General features: G+C 39.8%; 1 protein-coding gene across 9 annotated transcripts in view; it reads left to right on the top strand.

The window, feature by feature from the left end:
• TOX (thymocyte selection associated high mobility group box) overlaps positions 1 to 26,775 on the top strand; it is a 298,437-nt gene that overhangs the window by 106,068 nt on the left and 165,594 nt on the right. The window contains exon 1 of one of the 9 annotated variants that reach the window (XM_079902025.1): positions 11,295 to 18,293. The exons of the other annotated variants lie outside the window; for them this stretch is intronic. The gene's annotated coding sequence lies outside the window, so the exon portion shown is untranslated. Of the gene's footprint in view, positions 1 to 11,294; positions 18,294 to 26,775 lie in introns of those variants that run through there. 9 annotated transcript variants of the gene reach the window in all.

A 26,775-nucleotide genomic window follows, 5' to 3' on the forward strand; every position in this document is an offset into this window, starting at 1 on the left:
AAAAGTCTTGACTGTTTGTTCATGTTCAGAAACTTTGTCGACTTTACCTTTTAGTGTCTTTTCACTTTTGACTTACTATACCATGCAACGACTTAATTTCCTTTTTCTGGTCAAAGTGCTTTAATTTCTTATCTTTTCCTAAGTTATGTATTGATGTTCCGAAGATCAAAGAATTTAGCTTTCTTTTGTTTTCAGGCTTCTTCATCAGGTTCATTTTAAATGGGCTGGCCACTTGTCTTTATATTAGTTGTTTTCAGTCATGTCTATAATCTTAAAAGCAAAAACATTTTGTTCTCCCATGATGGCAGTCTGGATACCAATGAGAGTTGCCAAAATTCTCTATAACAATTTGAATTTAGTTTCATTTCGGTTATTGGGAAGAATCAGCTGCTCTTGGAAATTCATGTCACCAAAACAAATGTTTTAATTTTAAAGCAAACATTTTGATTATAAACATGATGCCAAAGAAAACATTTGGTAGCTCTAGGAAGCAACAGATTGAACTGAATTAATAAAATGAATTAGTTACTGGCGAATTTGGAGTGCACTCTGTTGGAAGGATTTAGGAAATTCACCTAATTTTTTGCACTCAGACTGTCTTACTGTTTGAGATCAAGCTCCACCTTTGGACTACAAAATAGGAAAACTTTCTGAATTGATTATTCAATTAACAGAGTCTTTGTAGGCAGTGAATGATGATTATGTGTTCCTAATTACTTGGGGACCAGATATACTTTTAGGCTGCTTCTGATTAATAACTAAAACATTTTTTCAATCTTACCATATATTGTTATTGAGTCAAGGCTAATCCTCTTCCTCATATTAAATTAATTATTTTGTACATATTCACCATTGATTATCTGATGTTAATATGATGAAAGTATTGTATCTGATAATTATTGTCTGAACATTAATATAATGCTAATGGCCTGAGAATAAGAAATTTCCAAATTTATAATACTATTATAAATAACTTGCATATTTTATTTTATTTTCATTCAACTGTTTTTTAAAATTTTATTTTATTTTTATACAGCAGGTTCTTATTTGTTATCTGTTTTATACATATTAGTGTATACATGTCAATCCCAATCTCCCAGTTCATCCCACCACCACCCCCACCCACCAGCTTTTCCCCCTTGGTGTCCATACGTTTGTTCTCTGCATCTGTGTCTCTGTTTCTGCCTAGCAAACCAGTTCATCTTTACCATTTTTCTAGATTCCACATATATGCATTAATATACGATATTTGTTTTTCTCTTTCTGACTTACTTCACTCTGTATGACAGTCTCTAGGTCCATCCACGTCTCTACACATGACCCAATTTCGTTCCTTTTTATGACTGAGTAATATTCCATTGTATATATGTACCACATCTTCTTTATCCATTTGTATGTCAATGGGCATTTAGGTTGCTTCCATGACCTGGCTATTGTAAATAGTGCTGCAATGAACATTGGGGTGCATGTGTCTTTTTGAATTATGGTTTTCTCTGGGTATATGCCCAGTAGTGGGATTGCTGGATCATATGGTAACTCTATTTTTAGTTTTTTAAGGAACCTCCATACTCTTCTACACAGTGGCTGTATCAATTTGCATTTCCACCAACAGTACAAGAGGGTTACCTTTTCTCCACACCCTCTCCAGCATTTGTTGTTCACAGATTTTCTGATGATGCCCAGTCTAACTGGTGTGAAGTGGTCATTGTAGTTTTGATTTGCATTTCTCTAATAATTAGTGATGTTGAGCATCTTTTCATGTGCCTCTTGGCCATCTGTATGTCTTGTTTGGAGAAATGTCTATTTAGGTCTTCTGGCCATCTTTTGATTGGGTTGTTTGATTTTTAATATTGAGCTGCATGAGCTGTTTATATATTTTGGAGATTAATCCTTTGTCCACTGATTCATTTGCAAATATTTTCTCCCATTCTGAGGGTTGTCTTTTCATCTTGTTTACAGTTTGCTTTGCTGTGCAAAAGCTTTTAAGTTTCATTAGGTCCCATTTGTTTATTTTTGCTTTTATGTCCATTATTTTAGGAGGTGGGTCAAAAAAGGTCTTGCTGTGATTTATGTCAAAGAGTGTTCTTCCTGTGTTTTCCTCTAAGAGTTTTAAAGTGTCCAGTCTTACACTTAGGTCTTTAATCCATTTTGAGTTTATTTTTGTGTATGGTGTTAGGGAGTGTTCTCATTTCATTCTTTTACATGTAGCTGTCCAGTTTTCCCAGCACCACTTATTGAAGAGACTGTCTTTTTTTCATTGTATATCCTTGCCTCCTTTGTCATAAATTAGTTGAACATTGGTGCATGGGTTTATCGCTGGGCTTTCTATCCTGTTCCACTGATCTGTATTTCAGTTTTTGTGCCAGTACCATATGGTCTTGATTACTGTAGCTTTGTAGTATAGTCTGAAGTCAGGGAGTCTGATTCCTCCAGCTCCGTTTTTTTCCCTCAAGACTGCTTTTGCTATTCAGGGTCTTTTGTGTCTCCATACAAATTTTAAGATTTTTGGTTCTAGTTCTGTAAAAAATGCCATTGGTAATTTGATAGGGATTGCATTGAATCTGTAGATTGCTTTGGGCAGTATAGTCATTTTCAAAATATTGATTCTTCCAATCCAAGAACATAGTATATCTCTCCATCTGTTTGTGTTATCTTTGATTTCTTTTATCAGTGTCTTATAGTTTTCTGAGTACAGGTCTTTTACCTCCTTAGGTAGGTTTATTCCTAAGTATTTTATTCTTTTTGTTGCAATGGTGAATAGGGTTGTTTCCTTAATTTCTCTTTCTGATTTTTTGTTGTCAGTGTGTAGGAATGCAAGAGATTTCTGTGCATTAATTTTGTATCCTGCAACTTTACCAAATTCATTGATTAGCTCTAGTAGTTTTCTGGTGGCATCTTTAGGATGTTCTACATATAGTATCATGTCATCTGCAGACAGTGACAGTTTTACTTCTTTTCCAGTTTGGATTCCTTTTATTTCTTTCTCTTCTCTGATTGCTGTAGCTAGGACTTCCGAAACTGTGTTGAATAATAGTGGTGAGAGTGGACATCCTTGTCTTTTTCCTGATTTTATAGGAAACGCTTTCAGTTTTTCACCATTGAGAATGATGTTGGCTGTGGGTTTGTCATATATGGTCTTTATTCTGTTGAGGAAGTTTCCCTCTGTGCCCACTTTCCGGAGAGTTTTTATCATAAATGGGTATTGAATTTTGTCAAAAGCTTTTTCTGCATCTATTGAGATGCTCATATGGTTTTTATTCTTCAGTTTGTTAATAGTGTATCACATTGATTGATTTGCTTATATTGAAGAATCCTGGCATCCCTGGGATAAACCCCACCTGATCGTGGTATATGATCCTTTTAATGTGTTGTTGGATTCTGTTTGTTAGTATTTTGTTGGGGATTTTTGCATCTGTATTCATCAGTGATACTGGCCTGTGATATTCTTTTTTTGTAGTATCTTTGTCTGGTTTTGGTATCAGGGTGGTGATGACCTCATAGAATGAGTTTGGGAGTGTTCCTTCCTCTGCAATTTTTTGGAAGAGTTTGAGAAGGATGGGTGTTAGCTCTTCTCTAAATGTTTGATAGAATTCACCTGTGAAGCCATCTGGGCCTGGACTTTTGTTTGTTGGAAATTTTTAAATTACAGTTTCAATTTCATTACTTGTGATTGGTCTGTTCATATTTTCTATTTCTTCCTGGTTCAGTCTTAGAAGGTTATATCTTTCTGAGAATTTGTCCATTTCTTCAAGGTTGTCTGTTTTATTGGCATAGAGTTGCTTGTAGTAGTCTCTTATGATGCTTTTGTATTTCTGCAGTGTCCATTGTAACTTCACCTTTTTCATTTCTAATTTTATTGATTGGAGTCCTCTCTCTCTTTTTCTTGATGAGTCTGGCTAAAGGTTTATCAATTTTGTTTATCTTCTCAAAGAACCAGCTTTTAGTTTTATTGATCTTTGCTATTGTTTTCTTTGTTTCTGTTTCATTTATTTCTGCTCTGATTTTTATGATTTCTTTCCTTCTACTAACTTTGGGTTTTCTTTGTTCTTCTTTCTCTATTTCCTTTAGGTGCAAGGTTAGATTGTTTATTTGAGATTTTTCTTGTTTCTTGAGGTAGGATTGTCTTGCTATAAACTTCCCTCTTAGAACTGCTTTTGCTGCATCCCAGAGGTTTTGGATCATTGTGTTTTCACTGTCATTTGTCTCTAGGTATTTTTTGATTTCCTCTTTGATTTCTTCAGTGATCTCTTGGTTATTTAGTAACGTATTGTTTAGCCTCCATGTGTTTGTGTTTTTTACGTTTTTTTTCCCTGTAATTTATTTCTAATCTCATAGCAATGTGGTTGGAAAAGATGCTTGATATGGTTTCAGTTTTCTTAAATTTACCGAGGCTTGATTTGTGACCCAAGATGTGATCTATCCTGGAGAATGCACTTGAGAAGAAAGTGTAATCTGCTGTTTTCGGATGGAATTTCCTATAAATATCAGTTAAATCTGTCTGGTCTGTTGTGTCATTTAAAGCTTGGGATTCCTTATTAATTTTCTGTCTGGATGATCTGTCCATTGGTGTAAGTGAGGTGTTAAAAGTCCCCTACTATTATTGTGTTACTGTCGATTTCTCCTTTCATGGTTGTTAACATTTGCCTCATGTATTGAGGTGCTCCTATGTTGGGTGCATAAACATGTATAACTGTTATATCTTCTTCTTGGATTGATGCTTTGATCATTATGGAGTGTCCCTCCTTATCTCTTATAGCAGTCTTTATTTTAAAGTCTATTTTATCTGATATGAGTATTGCTACTCCAGCTTTCTTTTGTTTTCCATTTGCATGGAATATCTTTTTCCATCCCCTCACTTTCAGTCTGTATGTGTCCCTAGGTCTGAAGTAGGTCTCTTGTAGACAGCATATATATGGGTCTTGTTTTAGTATCCATTCAGCGAGCCTGTGTCTTTTTGTTGGAGCATTTAATCCATTCACATTTAAGGTAATTATCAATATGTATGTTCCTATGACCATTTTCTTAATTGTTTTGGGTTTGTTTTTGTAGGCCCTTTTCTTCTCTTGTGTTTCCGAGTTAGCAGTACGTTCCTTTAGCATTTGTTGTAGAGCTGGTTTCATGGTGCTGAATTCTCTTAGCTTTTTCTTGTCTGTAAAGCTTTTAATTTCCCCATCAAATCTGAATTAGATCCTTGCTGGGTAGAGTAATCTTGGTTGCAGTTTCTTCCCTTTCGTCACTTTAAATATATCATGCCACTCCCTTCTGGCTTATACAGTTTCTGCTGAGAAATCATCTGTTAACTTTATGTGAGTTCCCTTTTATGTTATTTGTCGTTTTTCCCTTGTTGCTTTTAATAATTTTTCTTTGTCTTTAATTTTTGTCAATTTGATTACTATGTGTGTTGGCATGTTTCTCCTTGGGATTATCCTGCCTGTGACTCTCTGTGCTTCCTGGACTTGGGTGGCTATTTCCTTTCCCATGTTAGGGAAGTTTTCGACTATAATCTCTTAAAATATTTTCTCAGGTCCTTTCTCTCACTCTTCTCTTTCTGGGACCCCTATAATGTGAATGTTGGTGCATTTAATGTTGTCCCAGAGGTCTCTTAGGCTGTCTTCATTTCTTTTCATTCTTTTTTCTTTCTTCTCTTCTGCAGCAGTGAATTCCACCAATCTGTCTTCCAGGTCACTTATCTGTTCTTCTGCCTCAGTTATTCTGCTATTGATTCCTTCTAGTGTGTTTTTCATTTCAGTTACTGTATTGTTCATCTCTGTTTGTTTGTTCTTTAATTCTTCTAGGTCTTTGTTAAACATTTCTTGCATCTTCTTGATTTTTGCCTCCATTCTTTTTCCGAGGTCCTGGATCACCTTCACCATCATTATTCTGAATTCTTTTTCTGGAAGGTTGCCTATCTCCACCTCATTTAATTGTTTTTCTGGGGTTTAATCTTGTTCCTTCATCTGGTACGTAGTCCTCTGCCTTTTCATTTTGTCTGTTTTTCTGTGAATGTCGTTTTCATTCCACAGGCTGCAGGATTGTAGTTCTTCTTGCTTCTGCTGTCTGCCCTCTGGTGGATGAGGCTATCTAAGAGGCTTGTACAAGCTTCCTGATGGGAGGGACTGGTGGTGGGTAGAGGTGGGTGTTGCCCTGGTGCATAGAGCTCAGTAAAACTTTAATCCACTTGTCTGCCAATGGGTGGGGCTGAGTTCTCTCCCTGTTGTTTGTTTGGCCTGAGGCAACCCAGCACTGGAGACTGCAGTCTCTTGGTGGGGCTAATGTCGGACACTGGGAGGGCTCAAGCCAAGGAGTACTTCCCAGAACTTCTGCTGCCAGTGTCCTTTTCCCTGCAGTGAGCCACAGTTACCCCCTGCCTTTGCAGGACACCCTTCAACTCTAGCAGGTAGGTCTGGTGCAGTCTCCTATGGGGTCACTGCTCCTTCCCCTGGGTCCCGATGCACACACTACTTTGTGTGTGCCCTCCAAGAGTGGAGTCTCTGTTTCCCCCAGTCCTGTTGAAGTCTTACAAACAAATCCTGCTAGCCTTCAAAGTCTGATTCTCTGGGAATTCCTCCTCCTGTTGCCGGACCCCCAGGTTGGGAAGCCTGATGTGAGCCTCAGAACCTTCACTCCAGTGGGTGGACTTCTGTGGTATAAGTGTTCTCCAGTCTGTGAGTCACCCTCCCAGCGGTTATGGGATTTGATTTTATTGTGATTGCGCGCCCTACTACCGTCTCATTGCGGCTTCTCATTTGTCTTTGGATGTGGGGTATCTTTTTGGGGGGGTTCCAGTGTCTTCCTGTTGATGATTGTTCAGCAGTTAGTTCCGGCGTTCTCACAGGAGGAGTGAGCGCACGTCCTTCCACTCCGCCATCTTGAACCAATGTCCATTCAAGCAGTGCAAGTTGTTAGTTGTTGTTGAGTCTTAGTTTCCCCATGTGATTATGGAGGCTGCAAATCTGAAATCTGCAGAGTGGGCCAGCAAGCTGGAGACCTGGGGAAAAGCCAACGTTGCAGTTCAAGTCAGAGGGTGTCTGTCTCAATTTGCATATTTTAGATGTATACTTTATACAGGGTCAAAAGTAAAAAGTTGCTAGTGAAATATCAGTTTATCTGTTGGCTGTGACTCTGAACTTTTAAGGATATTCTACATGCTCAATAAAATCTTATCGAATAATATCTATAAACACAATACTTAAGGAGAACAGAGGAATAACTAACTGACTAACCCTGGCGTCCTTCAGCACTTGGCAGGCTGATAAATAGAGTTGTTCCAGTTGGATAGGATGAGAATCTGTGACTCTGAAGCCTTGAGGCCTAGTGAAGTCTTCAGAAGTAAAAGACTCATCGAAGGCCTAGTCCCCTGTCACAGATGCATTTAAATTGGGTCCAGAGGTTGTTTAACCGAACTGTTGGTTCATGTCTTAAACCACCGGTCTCCAGCCTGGCTTTATTTAGTCTTGCTTATGTCTACTCACTGCTCGCATCTCAACAGTAACTTTCAGAGCAGCCCTCCACTTGTTACCGTTCTCATCAGATCTGCCTGTGAACACCTGCCTTTTTTCAGGGACTCCTGCAGCGTTCACATCTCTACCTGTGAATGTTTGGAGGGAAGGCTGTGTCTCCCTTAGGTTTGTTTTGCACTGGAGATAGTCTTAACCTTTGTATTTTTATAAGGCCTCTTTCAGAGTGTGCTGACAGAGGGGTCAGTCAGCCTGTTTCTGGTTACTAGTCTAAAGATATGTGTTTCATATCATGGTGCATTTCTAAAAATACTTAGGTAGGAGGTCAACACCACAGTTAAACGAGCCGGAAAGAGAGCTCTTGGGGTAGGGCTCCAGCACTGAGGCTACGGTGCAGTCATTGCACAACTGGCTAAACCTTCAGCTCATGCCCAACATGTCACCACCTGAAAGTCAGGTATCAAGACCCTTTCAAAAGACATTGGTATGACATAGTTCATTGTTGTTGTTTTTATTAAACAAAGAATAGTTTTTTACCGGCAGTAAAGGTACCTGTAATTTGCCTATATAAATAAATATTTTTCATATCATGTTTTTGTCAAATAGGGCTCACTGATATAATTCAGCACAAAAAATACCAAGGTACGGCAAGGAGACTGGGTAGTGTTAGAGATACAAAGAAGTATCTCTACTTGATAGGAAAGGGGCTTTGACCTCATTTGTTTTTCCCTTCATTATTAAATTACTTGGTTACGTATTTGCTTCTCCGTTGTAACCCACCTTTTTCCAGAAGGGATGCAAAGAAAGGAAAATGATTAGAATCTAATCTGTGTGCAGGACTGGGACCTCAAGATCTCTGAGATGGGGGCTTGATCCTCCTCAGAAATGAGACCCTGGAAGGGAAGACCCTTGAAATTGGACTTAGAAGTTGACTTGGCCTCTGCCAGATCTGCCCCAGTCACTCCATACTCATTCTCTGCTTAGCTTCCTAGTGTGGGAGAGATCATGAGGCCTTTGTTGTAAAGACTAATTAAACAGTACTTGTAGAAAATTTGAACCCTGGAATATGTCTCACACATGCAAAGCATTTTCAGGGAAGAGTGCATCTCTTCACATTCTCCAGGACTGAAAGGAGAGTGGAAATATGCTCGTCAGAAAGAGTAAAACTGCTATAAAAATTACAGTGTTCAAACTGGACTAGGAATAGATTTCCATATTTATTGAGTAAGGGGAGAACAGGCCCAGTGACAGAGAGAATACCAACTCGATGAAATGTGGCATCTTGGACAAGTAAATTAAAATGATTCCCTGCCCCAGGAAAAACCCACTAAAAACAACTGCTTTTTACTCTGTCTCATTACTGAGTGAGTCACCTCGGTTCTGAAATGGCACAAAGTAATCGAAATGATGTTTTACCTGGTGGTAAGGATTCATTCAGGCAAGTACATCAGTCACTGAGGTACAAGATGCTGAAGTATGTTTTTCATGATGGAAAAGATGACCAGCATATGAAGAGATGGTCTAATTTCTCTCCTCCAATTCACCATATTTTTATAACATAAAAGGAACACATTTATTTTTCTATCTTGGAGTTAATCACTTTTGAGTGTATTTCTAGCTTTATTGTTCATATCATACCTTTTCAGTCATATGTGTTATCCAGAGGAGTGGAGAGATCTTGATAAACAGTGCCTGTGTTCACTATGTATTAGTTCAACTGATATAAATAATAAGTAATATTCATTGTAACATTAAAATGAAACAAGATGCTTGCTTTTTCTGCAATCTTTATTTTTCTCTTTAGGGGACTGTAGGTTCATAGAGTGTTTGCCGTGCACTCTCTTAAAAGTAAAATCAGAAGAAATTTGTGACCCATAAACAGAAATTCAGAAATCTAATTTTGTCTTTGGAAAGTTGAAGTAAAAAAAAAGTCACATGAGGAGATAAATTGGGATCTATAATAAATGCTGTACTCTTAGATCTGTATCTCCATTGTCTTAGCAGTTATTCCCCAAATGAAATTTAAATAAAATTAGTGGAGAATGATATTGATGATGATATTGGTGATGAAAGGTTAAAAAATTTAAATAAGCTTTGTTTATTCAGTTGAATATACATAAATAAAGACATGTTCTCTGCCATAGAGAAGCTCATAGTCTAGTAGGACAGACAGTTGTGTAAATAATTTATTGAATCTGACTGTGGTGTACACAAAGATAAAGGATGTATGATGCGTGGAAGAGGTAGTAACATGGAAGAGTGTTGAACTATGAGAAAAAAGTTGACTGAAGCGACCAGAAAGTAATAGAGAGCCATCAGCTCTTGGCGTCTTCAGGGCAATAGGCTGCATCCTACCCCTAGACAGGTTGGCTCTTCCTCCAGTGTTTTGTCACCTGTATGGAAATGAGTCACATCAAGATGGGAGAGAAACCAACAACTTTCTCTGGAACAACTGAGTTTTGGGTCATTTCTGAAAGATTAGGAGGTATTTTAGAACCTTTGTTTGATTTAATATATATTTTAAATGGTATGGCCTTCCTTTATGCACATCCTCTTATCTCTGTAACATAATACTACCATAGAACTTCTGCCATTGGGTGTACTTAGAAGTTAGCAGTAGAGAATTAGCAGTCGTGCCAGGAAAAAATTTCAGCATTCCAGACAATAGGACTTTTCTACTAGAGGGACTTGTAGTTCCCAGGAGCCCTAGGCAATTTAGTCTTTTCTAAAATTAAAAAAAAAAAAAAGCTTGGCATTTTAAAAGCTACAGTCTAAATATAGATATATGACTTTACTGACTTTTTTCTTTAATGGAAATGTATGTATGTGTGTATCCGTTCTGTTCATTCCCTTATTACACGAATTTGAATGGATTCGTCTGTACTTCTCTCATTACAAAGCTAAGTGCTTATTTGTCTAAGTCCATCTCAGGCACTGTCATACCCTTTGACTGAGCTTCCGCCAAAAACTCAGACTTTTCTGGACTAAAGAAAGTTCACATGGGTCTTTGTGGAAGGACTGACTGACAAAGAAAAAAGGCTATTTCCAGTTATCCACTCTTGCTTTCTGGCTCTTTTAGACTTGGCTCAGATCGCTAGAAACCCGATAAAAACTGACAAGAAAATGTTGTGGACTTACGTTACAGTAAACAGTGCTCTATTCTTGAAAACTTTTTCCACAGGTAGAACATTTCACAGAGTCCATATGCTCTGGTGGCAACTGGTCACCCAGCCATGCGGGGAATGCTGATCCCTGTATTCTAAAAATGTGGCAAGATGCTTTTCCCCTTAGGTCATCATAGAAGATTCTAGAATTTCCCAGAAGGGCTATTAAAGTAAATTGAGAATGCATATTATGTGAAAGGACAACATTGATGAGTCAAGAGTAAAGGTCTGTGATCCTCGTTTTAGAGGATTATTATGTTCAGGTAGTCTTCCCTCCCTGCCTGACCCTTACCCTTGTCCAGCAGCTTGAACACTGAATGGCATGACTGAAATGGCATCTTCTCAGCCCCAGAACCCCATATCCGTCTTGCCTCTGGGTGTTATCACGGTTTTCATTTCCTCTCAAAAGAAACTCAGCCTCAGCTTATCTTAAATGCATTCATTATATTTCCATGGAAAGCTTGGCTGTTCCCACATGTTGTGGATGAGAAAGACATTTTCCCATCTGGCCCAGTGCTTTCCTAGCCTGGGTTTGGGAACATCCTGTGCTTACTTGACAGGTTCCTCCTTTTACTGTTCCTGGTGGAACTTCATTAATCGAAGAGTCAGTGGCCTCTTGAAGAGGCTATAGCCATAAATATCCCTTGCCCACAGACCCCCACATGTCTCCCAAATGAAATCTATCCTCAGTTTAAACACCATATTTGCTATAAAAAGGTAACTTCAAGACAATGATGCTAGCCCTCTCATACACAGAAATTCTGCAGTCCTTGCTAGGAAGTCCTTCACTGCTGTCAGCCTCGAAAGCAAGATAGCTGGCTCTTCCTGAAGTTTCGGGTTCCCGGCAGTTGGCGTACTTCCTGCTGCCTGTCTGGGCTGCAGCCCCAGTTCTCCGCCCACCTACACAACAGAGGTGCTGGCCTTCCTGAGCCCAGTGACCGACAGCCTTTCCCGACAAGGAGCCCACATTCTCCCACAATACCTGTCCTCTGCTTCTTTTTTCACCTGGGTGTCTGGGGGAGCCCATCCTAACTTCCACTGTTGGAGTCTTACCAAATGAAAATACCTTACATATGCAATTATAAAGTTAGCAAACAGTCACAGATAAAGAGAATTTCTTTACATTTTTATCATCTCCATCTTCAAATTTAATTTGTAAGTAAAGAAGAGAGTTGAGGTGAAAAACGTTAAGCCAGTTTAACAGTGATGAGAGTTCTATTTAGTTGGCTTCAAAAAGGTCGAATAATGCTTAATTCTAAAAATGCAGCTTTTACTTGGCAAAGAGCCCTTTGTAAGTTCAATAAGTATGATTGATTGGGATGTAGATGTTTTCTTTCACTAGAGGAAGTGACCATTATTCTCTATAGAAGGCTAATGCTAAAGATTTTTACAGTAAGTTCAGAAGATGACAGAGTGTAACTGACCATCAATTCACGCAGGCAAAAAGAGGGAATTTGCGAACAAAGCAAAAAATGTCGGAGACCTAAAATGTGCACGTGATTTTAAAAGCAAAAATTCATTCTGAAATATCCGAATATGAATAGTTTGTACACTGCTGAAGCAGGCAGACATTCTGTGCCAATATAAGGAAGAGAAAAATCTATCCAGTATTATGGTATTTCCATTTTTGAAAACAACATTCTGTTTCTACCTGTAGTTAATGGTGGTGTTGATAGACTTGACCAAGACATAAAGGGGAAGGTCATGCGGCTGGTTGCCTTTACCCACAGAGACAGGGATAGCAGGGAACCTCCTTACACAATCGATGTGACTGTATCAGACCTGGGACCCATCGCCTAGCTTGAGCCTGGCTGCACACTTCCTTTTTGCCTCACTTTCCCCCATCTGTAAAACTTCATACGATTCTTGTGGGACTTATAAGAATTAATAAAGGTAAAGCACTTAGAAAGGTGCTCAACTTTTTAAGTGATAAATAAATGTTACATTAAAAAGAAAATGAAAGCCTTTGGGCAAAGGAACTGTCTTTGAGGAGCTAAGTGGGAAAAGTCCCTTTTGTTCTAAAGGATACTGTTAAGGGATACGTTCAGCTTGACTGTGCTCCACAGCACAGTAGGGTGGGCCAGAGGGTGGGACGACGCCCCGAGAGCCCAGGCAGGTGGGCACCAGTCTCACTGTGCTCCGTCACAGGCTTACCAACCGAGCAGCACGGAGATGCCTGTGACAGGGAGCTGTGAAGGCGCAGCTGTCCTGGCCAGCAGCGATCACGGGCCCTGCGTCTGCAGAGCTCCCCTGGCCCAGCCCCCCACCCATCCCTGCTGTCCCCACGTTACTCCTGCGTTGAAGCATTGTGGCTTTGAGGGTGGAAACGGACAGTGACTTTAGTATCCTTCAGATATGGTTTCTATGGGAAATCTTGTGGAGAAAAGAGAGGAGTGCTTTCTCCTCTATTAAGTTTCTTTTGGTTGCAAGTAGCCAACTCTGGCTTGCTTAAGCAAAAATGAACATTTAGTAGGATACTGGAGTACTTCATGGAATCCAGGAATTGAAAAAGCAAGTCTCGAAGGACGGCAGAACCCCAGAGCCACCACAGGGTGGTTAAAAGCACAAACTCTGGACCCCAACCCAGTCTGAGTTCATATCCCAGCACTACAGCTTGCTAGCTGTGTGATCATAGGCTGGTTCTTTACCCGATCTGTGCCTTAGTTTCCCCATCTGAGACATGGAGATAATAATAATTAAAAGAGGTAGACTCTGAAAGGGCTGGGGACAGTGGGACCCAGCACGCACTGCCTGAGGGTTGGTTAAGTTAGAACCGTGGGTACCTGTGGATGCCCTGCCCCCAATTCTGGATCAGGTTGGTGTGATTGCCATGAGGTGTGGAGAGGGCTCCCGTGGGCCAGCCTGTCTCCTTGGACTGGGGTCTTGCTTATGAGCCCTCCGGCCGTGGCGTGTGCACACCCTGCTGAGTTCAAGGGAAGAGTGGCCACAGCACGTTTCACTCGAGAATAGTTTACATGAATAATTAACACACTGTCAAATACAGCTAATGGGAACACACTTAATTCTTTTTTTCTGTAGCAATACCAAGTCTCCTACAACTCTAATATTTGAAGAGCTTAATGAGATGCAAGTGAAATAGCATATGTTCTTTTGTTAACACCAAAGGAGAAACAATTAATCAAGCAGACATTTAGCTCACAGTTAATGGGAACAAAACACTTGAGGCAAAATGTGCAAAGCTGCTAAATACACACACACACGCACACACACGCACACACACACACACGCACACGCACACGCACAAATACTGGGCACATCATTGTGCAGAGGGACGCTTCCTTCTCTCATGGGTACCTTGCATCTCAGTACCCACTGGGTCTCTCAGGAGACACTAGTTTATACTGAGAAGGGCACTTTATAGTATAATGCACTATGCTTAGCTAAAAGAGTTTGTATTTCCTAAGGCTTTGTAATAGTGGGTTGAACTCTGCTATACTCTCAGAGGAGAACAATTTATTTCTATCTTACATGTGAAGAACCTGATGAACCAGTAAGGAAATAGGGACGTTTCTTCCAGTCTTAGCAGTTGTGCCTTCCTTTACTTCTTCCTCCAGATCTCACAGCTGTAGTAGAGGACCAGCCCGGTGTCACTGAGACCATTGGGTCTAGGTGTGTACACCACTGGTCAAATGAGTTTGGGAAGTACTGCATAAAATTACACCCTTCAGCTTAACTTGGAAATTCACAGTGCATATGGGCTTTTTAAAAAAAATTTTTTTTTCAGCCTTTCCCAAACTTGTTGGTCCACTGAAACCATTTTCACATAATAATTCTTAACATTCAAAAGAATGTGTGAGACACAGTTTGAGAATTACTCATGTGGATTAACAAATATGACTAGTTACTAATACCTTTAAATCTGTACTGGTTTCATCGTGACTTAGTTCAGGGGTTGGCATACTTTTTCTGTAAAGGGCCAGATAGTAATAAATATTTTTGGCTTTGCAGGGCAGTCTCTGTCGTAATTACTTGACTATTGTATGACAAAAGCAGCCATAGCCATATGTCAGTAAATGAGCACGGCTGTGTTCCCATAAAACTTTATTTATAAAAACAGGTGGCTGGCCAGATTTGGCCCATGGCCCTAGTTTATGGATCCCTGAATTAGATGAATAAATCCATTATTAAGAATCTACTTTTATTCTCAAAAACCTTTTCTTTAGTAGCCTTTGACTCATTCTTTTGAGGTTTTATAATTGTCTCATTTCTTTATAGTTGTCTCATTTCGGGCTTTGCAGTGATGAAATGGACATGTTAGTTCATCATTGACAGTTCCAGATCACTGTTCATCCAGTGTATGCCTTTCAGATAGTGTCTCTTCATCTAAACTTTGCATTTACCTGCTGTTATTAGCTAAACTGCATAGCAGTAATAAACCCATCTAAGCCCTGGGGGTTCAGAAGAACTCCTGGGTTGGGATTCCTGCATTACTTCCAACAAGCGTGATTCGGGCCAATTTATTTTCTCTGAGCCTTCATTCACATATCTTTAAAATAGAGAGAGCTTCCATTACAGAGCAGAAGTCTCCACCAGCGCTTGGTGTTGGGGGGTAGGGGGTAGAACCGTCCAAAGTACGTGTGTCTTGAGGGATGTGGATTTGCCGTCCTTTCTGACAGCCTCTCTGCTGCCAGCCTCACTCTGTGTCTCCGATAGTGTGAACCTGGCCCTGAGCTGACCGAGATCTTGCTGGCTATGATACTAGCCAGAGGACCCCACGGCTGCTAAACACAAGCCGACTGCTTCACTGGGCCCCAAGATAGAGGCTTAGCTGTGGAGGATGGTTCCGACTCTACCTGTCATTTAACTCAGCACTGATTTAGAGCTGAACCTCAGTTCCGGAATTGGTACCTCAATTAACAATCAATCATTTTTTTCACTTTTTCACATTGCAGCAGTTTATAATTCACCCTCAAAATTGTGCTTTCCCTGGTATAGATGAGGCAGAATCTGGGCTTTTCTAGGGTCATTTAACAATCCCCAATTTCCGCCCTAGGGACTCACCTGAGAACCTAAGCCCACAGAAAGTGAAACTCTTCTGGACTCCCAGCTTGTCTGCAGTTTCTCCAAAACATGTGCAAACCTATCGACGTCAAGCTCTAGGCTGCTTAAAGAGGCAGCGAAATTCAGAGTCGAGGCTCCTAGGTGATGCCTCATTCACCTTTACATGTTAACACCCAGGCCTCCCTTCACAGCAGGATGACACGGGAATGAAGCCCAGAGGCTGTGGGAGGTTAGGCAGCGCTGGGCTGCTTCTCTCTTTTTCATTCAACCCTTCTTCTGTCTTAACACGTCTTTTCTTTCTGTACTCAAGGCAGCGAGAGAGTGTATATCATTTGTCGGCCAATAAGTCCTCTGACAAGATAGCCACTTTGTACCTAATTGTTCAGTTTATTTATGTATTATTGATGAGCCCGAACTTGAACTCTGCTTCCCTTGGAGGCTGCTTGATAAATCTCTTGGCTAATCCTAAATTGCTGTATTACCTGCTGGAGCACAATACTTGGCATTGCTTTTACTTCGTATTCCTAAAAGGCACTGGATATACATTTCAGTGTCTGTGTTTAACAGTAAGAAATAAAATGGAATATATAATTCAGGTTCCCCTTTGAGCTTTTTTAAATGAAAGGTATAAACACATTCATCAAGTCACTTTCTGACTTCGCTGTTTAAAGTTATTTTGCACTGTGTGAACTAAATGCCAAACTATAATCTCGCTTGCTTTTCTGTGGTTTCAGTTGCAACCAATGGAATTGCAGATGAGTAACTGAGATTGAGCACCGGGAGTCTATATTCTCTTTCTAAATCGAATGGTAGTTTTCCCTAGACACCATGGTTGAGACACCAGAGCCCAGCCCTGAGCACCATGAAGATTTTCTTGCTCTTTTACAACACGTCCTCTGATTAGCAGAACCATGGGTTCTTCCCTTAAGTGTACTTACTCTCTTGTCCTGTGTTTCTACATCAGTAAATCTAAGTGATGACACTTAAGTACTGTGTTTAAGAGGAGTAGTGAAGATGTTTAAATGAGCTTATTGATGTGCACTGACACTAGACTATAGCGTTTATTATTATAAGGATTAGTATTTGAGCAATAATCAGAGCACTTAAATTATAGCTCAACTCTGACGATACAAGGTTCCTTACAAGATTTATAACTATTGATGAGTTATTAGGTGGCCCCTTATCCTCTCAGATTCTCCCTCCCTCACAAGCAGAAGAAATGGATGTTTTAAAAATGGGAGGTCTCCTTGCATACTTCAGTCATGTCTATTCCTGGTGAAGCACCAAGGGTGGGGAATGTCTGCCTTCCCCCAGGCCCTGGCAAACGCAATTCTGCTTTCTGTTCTGTGAGCTGGATTACTTTAGATACCAAATATAGGTGGAATCATGCAGTTTACCTTTCTGTTACTGGCATATTTCCCTTAATGTCCTTAAGTTTCATCCATGTGTAGCATGTAGCATGTGTCCGAATTTCTTTCCTTTTCACGGTTGGATATTCCATAATATGTATGTACCACATTTTGTTAATCCATTCATCTGTCGATGACACTTGGTTTGCTTCCACCTTTTGGCTATTACGAATAATGCTGCTCTGAACATGGGTGTACAAATATCTCTTCTAATTCCTGCTTTCAATTCTTCGGGTATGTACCCAGAAGTGGAATTGCTAGATCATATGGTATTTCTCTGCCTAATTTTTGAGGAACTGCCGTATTGTTTTCCATGGCAGCTCTACCACCAGCAGTGTACAGCGGTTCTAATTTCTCCACATCCTTGCCAACACTTGCCATTTTCTGTTTTTTTAATATAATAGCCATCCTAATGAGTGTGAGTGGTATCTTATTGTAGTTTTGATTTGCATTTCTCTGATGATTAGTGATTTTGAACATCTGGTCATCTGTATACCTTCTCTGGAGGTCTACTCAAGTCCTTTGCCTGAATTTAACAGGGTTGTTTGGGTTTTGTTTTGAGTTGTAGGAGTTCTTTGTATATTCTGGTTATTAACCCCTTATGAGATATATGCTTTACAAATATTTCTTTTCATTCAGTGGGTTGCCTTTTCATTCTGTTGATTGTATCCTCTAGTGCACAGAAGTTTTAAATTTTGATGTAGTCCAATTTATCTATTTTTGTTGTTGTTGTTACCTGTGTTTTTGTTATCATACCCAATAAATCATTACCAAATCCAATATAATGAAGCTGTTCCCTGTCATCATGGGGTTTTTTGCATTAATTTTTTTAATATTGCATTAAAATATTATTTATATTGACTACTCAGTTCTTTAACACTCTTTTAAGTTTTTCTCCTGAGGCAAACTGGCCTCACCCTAGTACCAGCCCTGAACTTCAGGGACACGTATGGAATGAACCAAGTCATTCATTTCCACTGAAGGGAATTTTTCAACTGATGGGCCAAATAGCTTCCACGTTCACCTTGCAAACAGACCCAAGTGGAGAATTTCTGAAATATATTCGCTGCATCTGGTCTTGAATGTAGCATGTGGCTTATTCAGCAATTTTTACAGATGAACCTCTACAGGAGAAAAGGGAGGTGATTATTTCACTGGAGAATCAACCAAAAAGCAAACACTGAAGAAAGAAGAAAGGGGCACTGAGAAAAGTATCACCAGAATGGATTTGGATTTCCAAGGTGGATGGCTTGATTATTTTTATTCATCTAACATTTATTTATATGGCGTTCTACATATATTTAGTGATTGATTTTAACTACCATCCTTGATGTATGTAGAACTAGTGGTATCATGATTTCACTTTTACTCATGAAGAACCTGGGGCTCAGAAAATTTGTCTACTTATTCAAAGTTTTGTGGCATTTAAGAGGTAGAAAATAAATTTGAGCCTAGAAGGATTCAGTTTTCTTGTGCCAGTGGTTCTTAAAGTGTGGTTCCTGGACAGCAGCATCAGCATTACCTGAGAACTTGTTAGACACGCAGATTCTCAGACCCTTTTCCTGACCAGGTGACTCAAAAACGTGGTCGGGGGTGGGGGGTGGTCCAGTAGTTTCTGTTTTAACAAGTCCTGTAGGGAATTCTCTGCACAACGTGTATGGGAACCACCACTCTGTGCAGTGGTGTGTGTACAGGCACTGAACTAGACTTGAGTCCACAACCTGTACTCTTGACGACCTCACAAGCTAGTAGACACATGCACAAATGCAGACTGTGACATCAGTGTGAGGGAAGTACTAATGGAGGTTTTTCTGATTCAGAGGAGGGATAAATACCACTCTGGTTTGAGGTTCAGGGAAGGCTATAAAAGAAGGTTGGTTGAATCTAGGTATTTGGAGATACAGTATGACATTCCAGACAGAGGTGCCACGGGAATCAGTGCAGTTAACGGGGGAGCTCAGAGGGCGTGTGGAGCAGCTCCGGTTGGCAGTGGTTCCAGCTTCACTGGGCTGAGCGCAGGTGGTAGAAGCTTGGATAGCAGAATAAGAAGACTTTATTTTATTCAGTTGGCAGTGAGAAGCCAGGGCATATTTTGAGCAGGGGAGAGCCTGTAATTTTTTAAAAAAGGTGTAATTTTAAAAACTGTTCTCAGAATTGTATTGGATGGAATGCTTTAATACAAGCCTGGGTGGTAGAAGGTCAGTTAGAAGACTATGGCAACAGTCTGGACAAGAGGTGATGGGGCATAGGTTAGGATTGAAGCAGTGGGAATGGGCATTTGAGATGTATAATCTGCGGCAGGACTTGGTATGCAAGGGAGAGAGAAGTATCCAAAATATATTTATATTATGAGATTCGTTGATTAAGGAGCGTAGATGTGCCATTAATAAAAAATAGAGGAAGAGTTTTAGAAGGAAGCAGAGGTGAGCCTTGAGCACGGTCAGTGTGGGACCCTGACAGGTTTCTTTGATGACGATGGCCATCGGGGAGTAAAAGTAAAAAGATGGGTGTAGACAGAGGAATCATTCCTAAAAAGATATTTGAGAATCAGTAGATTCTTTGAACGTGAGCTCGTTCCTGAGAAGAGGATTCGGGGAGCCGCCCCCTTCAGTGGCACTCGAGGGTAAGGAAAGGGCAGTGGGGGCAGAGAAGAGGCTTTTGTGGGGATCAGCACGAAAATCCAAGACGGAGAGACCCAAAAGGGAAGGACTGGTTGTCAGTTCTGAATGAGGGAAAGAGAAGGAGAAACACAGTGTAAGGAGTGAAGGTGCCAGCCCAAGACTTCACGGGTTCAAGAGACAGGTGAGTAAGTGGTTAGGAAAAGCACGCAGCAGGCCCACCAAGTTATTCTGAGACATTTTGTGATAACGGAAAGGAGAGAGATAAATGAGTAACTTGGAGTAATTGAGTTTCGGAAAGAACCATTGATTGATTGATTGGGTTTTGTTTTAAGAATAAAGAAGGAGCTGAGCCATTTTGTAGGCAGAGGAGTGATAAAGATGAGAAATAACTGACTGGACAAATAGCAGAGGAGGATATAGTTGAGAGTGCAAGGGGAGGTCTGTACTTGAGAAGGGGTTGGGGGGAAGGTATCTCTGAAACCAAAAGAAAAGAAGAAAGAATTTGGTTTCAAACAAAAGTTTGGAGGTGGAGAGGGGGAGAATTGAGGCGGCTTATTCAGGTAGCTTTTTCTCTACAGTAGGAAGCAGGGTCTCCATCGGGGAGAGCTCATCAGGGATTGAGTATTAAAGGATTCTCAGGAAAAAGCTTGGATTAGGCTAGGTTGGGAATGTGATAGAAACTCTCAATGAGAGTTTCCACCTACATCCATCTTTTTCCTTTTACTCCCTGCCGACCATTGTCATCAAAGAAACCTGTTGGAATCCCACAATGACTGTATTCAAGGCTCGAGTCTTCCTTCTAAAACTGTTCCTCTGTTTTTCTTAGTGACACATCTCATGCTCCTTAGTCACTGAATCTCATAATTGAAATATCTTTCGAGTACTTCTCTCGCTTTGCATACCAAGTCCTGCAGATTATAGGTCTCAGATACCCATTCCCACCCTTTCAGTCCTAATCTACATCCTTATCATCTCTTGTCCAAAATGCCTACTCTTCTAACTGGCCTTCTATCCCCAGGCTTCTCTTAATGCAATCCATCCAATACAATTCTGAGAATAAGTTCTAAAATTGCAGCCTGGTATATGATTCCCCCTGCTCAAAGAGAGGCTGAGCTAATTAACGTGTAGGTAAGATTGGAAAACACAAGTGCATAGTGGAATTAATTAATTCAACTTCATGATCGTCTCTAGCAGCTTCATGTAGCTCTGAAGCAGAGACTAGGAAAGCAAGAGAGTGGGATTTCCCCAGTTTGGGGAAGGGTAAGACAGTACAGGGGGGAAACTCAAAGATGTCGAAAGAAATGGGGCAATAGAGCTTCCTTGAAATGGCCACCTCTGAAATCTAGTCTACATCTTCTTGGAGTCAGTGGAACCAAGATTAGAGGGAGGTGGAGTTATTAAAGGTAATTGGAAGAGTAGATAGAAGACTCAGAAATTTAAAAAGCGAAAGAAGTGGAAGGGAAAGAAATTCTAGTCAGAGCGAGGGGTTTTATAACTCAGTATCCATAGAGGCGTTCTGTATGATGACAAGGCCACATTGCTACCAGTGCCCACAGGAAGTTGAAGTGCAGTCACTCATTAAAACTGCAATAACAACAAGAAAAAAGTGATGGTAATTTTGAAGAGATCAGTAACAGGGATAGTGAAACCAGCAAAGGTAATGAATACAGAGGGAAAGATAGTAGACGTGTCCTAGGAAATGGCAGATGACGACCATTAAGACAGAAAAAATGTGGGATGAGCAGATGATGTGGACTCCAAAAGAGAACAAGTGGAAAGTGGCAGTGGAGTGATGTTCTGGAAGGAACCAATTCTGATCTCTACCTCTTGACCTGTGAGATGAGGGAGTGAGAGGGATCATCTACATCAGAAAGTTGGAAGGAGCTTCGGAGAAGGTTCAAGATTTTTTTTTTACTTGGGAAACAGGGCGTAGACTTAAAAGAGGGCCATATCCAGACTGATTAAACCACATTAGCAACTACGAGGCTCTTGAGGGCAGGGACCACACTATCTTGGTCTTTTTTTCCCCTCTACCTTCTGGGAATATTCTTGGAGCACAGGGGCGGTAGCATAATAAATGCTGAATTAAGGATTGAATCAGTGAACAAAGTTTTAAGATCATCGGTCAGTGAGATAATGAAAGTGAGAAAGTGATTGAGTATTGTTCGTTTGTACTTGATTTTAAGTAACAGGGTTGCAGGAAATGGAGGGTTTAGGAGTAGACTCAAAGCACGTTCTCAGCAGAGGAGCAACTCTTAGGCTTTTTCAAAGTTATCTTCCAGTGCTGGACAGTGGGCTCTGGGAGGGCAGGCTGAGAAGCAGTGCGCAGAAGACAGCTGCTGAGCCCCTCCCCCACTGTAGTAAGACGGGGTTCACACAGCGGGAGAGAAGGCGAGGCCGCCGTAGGTCCCTCAGATTTCCTCTCTTCCTTCCCCCCCACCGTGCTTCTCCATTCTTCCTCTCAGGCTTTACAGCTCAGGAGCCTAATGCTATTGAGTTAATAAGGCTGGACAATCTTTATTTTGTTTCATTTTTTTAACAGCTTTATTGAGGTGCCTTTTACTTACCGTGAAATTCACCTGTGCTAAATGGACAATTAAATGATTTTTTATTAAATTTACCGAGTTGTCTGGCTTTAGGGCATTTTCATTATCCCTCAGAGATCCTGCATGGGTTAACCAATCTTAATGATGAGGTTAAGATAAGGATAATAGCTACATTTATTCATTGCTTGCCATGATCCGAGCTCTATTTTAAGCAGTTTATTTGAACTAACTCATTTAATCCTCACAGTGACCCATGAGATGGGCACTATTATGTTCCCATATTACAGATAGAAAAACTGAGGCATTGGTCACATATATAGTAAGAGGCAGAGCCATCATTAGAACTCAAGCATGCTGGTTCCAAAGCTGTTGATCTTAGCCACGATGCCATATTGCTTTTTAATATACTTTTTAATACTGGCTATTTGAGAAGCAGGATAAAAATAGCCATAACTATCTATGTTCTTTCTGTGTTTCACGCTACATCATCAGTATGGAGTGAGAAGTACAGCTTCAATGCAAAAATATCCATACATTTACATCCATACATTTCTCCATATATTTCCCTTAAGTAGCTGATACTGGAGATGCTGAGAAATTGTAATTTTATCCAGAACAGAGCAAAGTTGGAGTCTTGGCAGTTATCTGGTTAACAAAGTAGATCGTTGAGACCAAAAAAAGTTCTATTTGGTGGTTTGAAATAGCTGGTGTGGCTGTCCACGTTCACCAAATTAATAGGATAATTGCCAGTTCTCTGCTCTGTTGTGTATCAACGTAGCCTGAAACACAAATGGAGGTTTTTGCTCAGATGATACAAATTTAGTCGTTTGCAGGCATTCCTCGTCACCAACCTAGAAAGACTGGTGGGGAAGGTTGGAAATGTTCCCAGAAATTCGGTAATTGTGGTATTGCCTCTTTGTGAAATCGACTACTGACATTTTAATCCATGTAAAATCCTGTATCTACTTACAGATATTTCTGGAAAGATACCGTGTCAAATGAGCAGAGCGTTGAACAGGCGTGTCATTTTCCATACTCCTCCCTAATGTTAATTTGAGAAAAATCCAATTCATTCTCAGTGTGGTAAGGACTACAAGTAGAAGCTTAGACGAGGGGGTTATTTTTAGCAACAGTATTTTTTTGGAGGTAGAGGCAGTACTGGCTAAAAAGAATCCTCTTAACTCTGATTGTATAGACAAAAAATACTGAACAAAAAAAGGCACCAATATAGCTCTTTTTCTGTACAATACCATAGTGGTGGATACATATCATGGCACAGTTGTCCAAAATCATAGAATGTACAACACCAAGCACGAGCCCTAATGTAAACTGTGGACCTTGGGTGATAATGACGTGTCGGCATAGGTTCAGCGATTGTAACAAGCGCCCCGCTGTGGTGAGGGATGTCGGAAGTGGGGGAAAGCTGCGTGCGTGTGCGGGGACGGGCTGTGTGAGGGCTCTCTGCACTTCGTGCTGGGTCCTGCTGTGGACTTAAAACTGCTCTAGAAAGTGAAGTTTGTTCATTTCTAAGAAGCTAAATGATAACGCTGTTTTAAAAAGCAGGTCTATTAATGCATACTTTCCTATATGGGAGGGAATAGTGTTTAAACATTTACAAACATACAGGTAGTTTATTTCCTCTAAGATCATCAGAGTACTTTGCATACATACTCCTTGCCTTCTTCATTAAAGTCACTGAACCACTTCGAAAGGTCAGCCCCAGCAGCACAGAGTGTCTAACCATTTTAAGATGCAAAGGACCCAGACCAACTCCTCCCAGAGTTCTGCCTAAATGTAGATGTTTTTTCCTGAACACTGCTGACTTGCCGTGTCTTCTCTTTCCACTCAAACTGAAGTGGCCCTGTCGGCTGCCCTTTCTGACTTCCCGTTGTCCACTGGGCAGATCATCTACTTTGTGAATTGCCTGGGGCCATCTAAAATCCCTTGCTGACTTCCCTTAGCTGCTGTGAACATCCCTGAGACACTTACCTCAATGCCTAACCACCACATTCTCAGTGAATGAACCTCATAACTTTATTAACCAATGAAGTTATGATTGGGGGGATGAACATGCTGCCTAAGAAATATGGAATACTTACCAAATTAGGAGGACTTATTAATTAATTTTAGATTATTTGCTCTTGCTTTTTTAGAAGATAACCTGGTCATAGACTCTCCTTTTTTAGAAAAATTGAAGAGATGGCTTTATATTGTTTTAAAATATAACAGTGTTTGGGGAAGACAGGGTTTGGTAAATAGCGTCTACACTCTCCCAACAATATTATATACACATATTGCATATGTATCTCTCAAAGAGTAATATATACGCCTATTTGATATCCAGGAAGACTGCTTGAAAAATAATGGATACTCTGAATTAGATGTACCAATAACTGCTTTGTGTTATTATAAAGAACTGCCTTTTTAGACAGATAACATCTTGTGGGAATATTATTGTCCTAAGAACTGCATGAAACACAGTGGTGAAATTCCATTTTTCTTTATAAAATGAATACTGCCATCTACTCAGAATGGTTTTTAATGGTTTTAATGAAGATGCAACATCTTGCAAACAAATCCTAAGTAACAAATCACTAATTTTTCTTAGACGTTTTGGGTTTTAATCATGACAAGTGGCAGTTTTCGTGTGTCATTTGAAGAATTTGTTATTCCGTAGTTACCTAGAGTAATTATAACTCCAAAGTTTAAGTAATATGGCGTATGTTTATTTTGAAGTAATAGAATCGTAAGCATGGGATGACGAGGGCTCTTTACCTGTTGTTTTGAACACCATACCCAAAGCACCTGGAATATTGCTCTCAGCCCCGTAAGAGTTGGGTAATTATATTGCGTTGTACAAACTATTTAGGCCGTACCTGAATGATTTTTTTTTTAAATAGACTTATGAGTTGATTTAGGGTTTGAGTTACCTTTATTACTTAAATGAATCATTTCATAGTGAATCTTATCTCTCATGTCACAGTTTACCGAAACCTCAGACTCAACCCATTCCATAGACCAGGGTTGCTCAAGAGCAGCACTGTTCACATTGGGGCTGTGCTGTGCACCGCGGGATGTACAGAGGCATCCCTGGCCCTTACACCCTAGATGCCAGTAGCACCCCTCAGTCATAACAAGCAAAAGCAGAGTTCCCCCGGTTGAGAACTACTCCCATAGAAGATACGGGTTGCATTCATTGTGTTATATCTATCATGATATTATTAAATAGAATGAATGAAGCAATTGAAAAAACATCAAAACAAAATGTTGAATACAAAAAGATCCAAAGAAATGCTAAATTACCATCTAAATAATGGAATGGCCAAACTATATGATTGATGTAGTTGGCATTACAGAAACCCTTCATTAAGTCGGCCTCTCACCTTAAGGAACGTTTGACTGAAAAGTCTTCAGTGACTGCTGATGGGTAAAACGCGTGGTGCCTCATAGGCCTTCCTAAAAGTACACATCCACAAACCTTTTCCTTTTCCAGAATCAGGGTGAAAATGTACTATTTTTAAAAAGTACAGTTTTAAAATTTTACATAAAGGTTCAAGTGTACACGTTTTGAGAAAACCTGTTAGCTTGTGGAACCACTGATATGAATGGATTGTTAAAAGGCAGGTTCACTGCCTGGAAATGGTATGCAGTGGGGATATTGTAAAATACGGATTTTGAATATTACATGTGGGATATTTTCCTGTCTTGTGTCCAAAGAGCTTTGTTGCCTAAACTATGTGGAATGGGGAGTAGGCACTCTAATAGAACTTTCTGAGAAAAGTTGGGTTAACTCTGAAGAAAAAGCAAATCATTCTGCTTTTAAAATTAAAGTCCATCTTAGATAATTTGATTTGCTTTAATGTTTAGTTTCCATTCTATTCTTATTTCAATACTTGTTTAAATTGTTTCAAGTTTAATGTCTCAAGTAACATTGAAGGATTTCTTGGAGACAAGACTCCCTCTCTCTCTCTCTCTCTCTCTCTCTCTCTCTCTGTCTGTCTATATATATATATATATATATAAAATACGTATGTTCCACTCAGAACTATTCAGAAGGCATTTCAAACAAAAATTCCTGAAACTACATAATTTAACATTAATGTTAATTTACTTAATGGTTATAAAAATATATTATGCCAGAATTTTTCATAGCAAATATGAAATGTGCAAAAGATATTAATAATGTAATGTTTCTTACAGAAAGTGAAATTATAGGTTACAGAGTAGTAGAGATTACATAATTTTTTTGATGTGAGCATTATAAGGAACATTAACTGATTACTGAAACAGCTTAAGTATCTAGCTAGGTTATGCAATTGTTGGACTAGAACAAAAATTGTTATATATAGTTCCGTAAAACACAATGAGCAGTTGTTATCTTACAGATAATTTACTGTATGAAGCTAATAAGCTAAGGAAAATAAAATGCAATAGGAAACCTATATCATCCTATATCATGCTACTATATATTTAATATTTAAGTATAATATTGCATTTTTATGCCAAAAACTGCCTGAAATCTTCATTTTATGACAATAAATCTGCCCGAAGCAATT

The sequence above is a fragment of the Stenella coeruleoalba genome (assembly GCF_951394435.1).
Source record: "Stenella coeruleoalba genome assembly, chromosome: 17".
In the NCBI taxonomy this organism is placed as follows: Eukaryota; Metazoa; Chordata; class Mammalia; order Artiodactyla; family Delphinidae; genus Stenella; species Stenella coeruleoalba.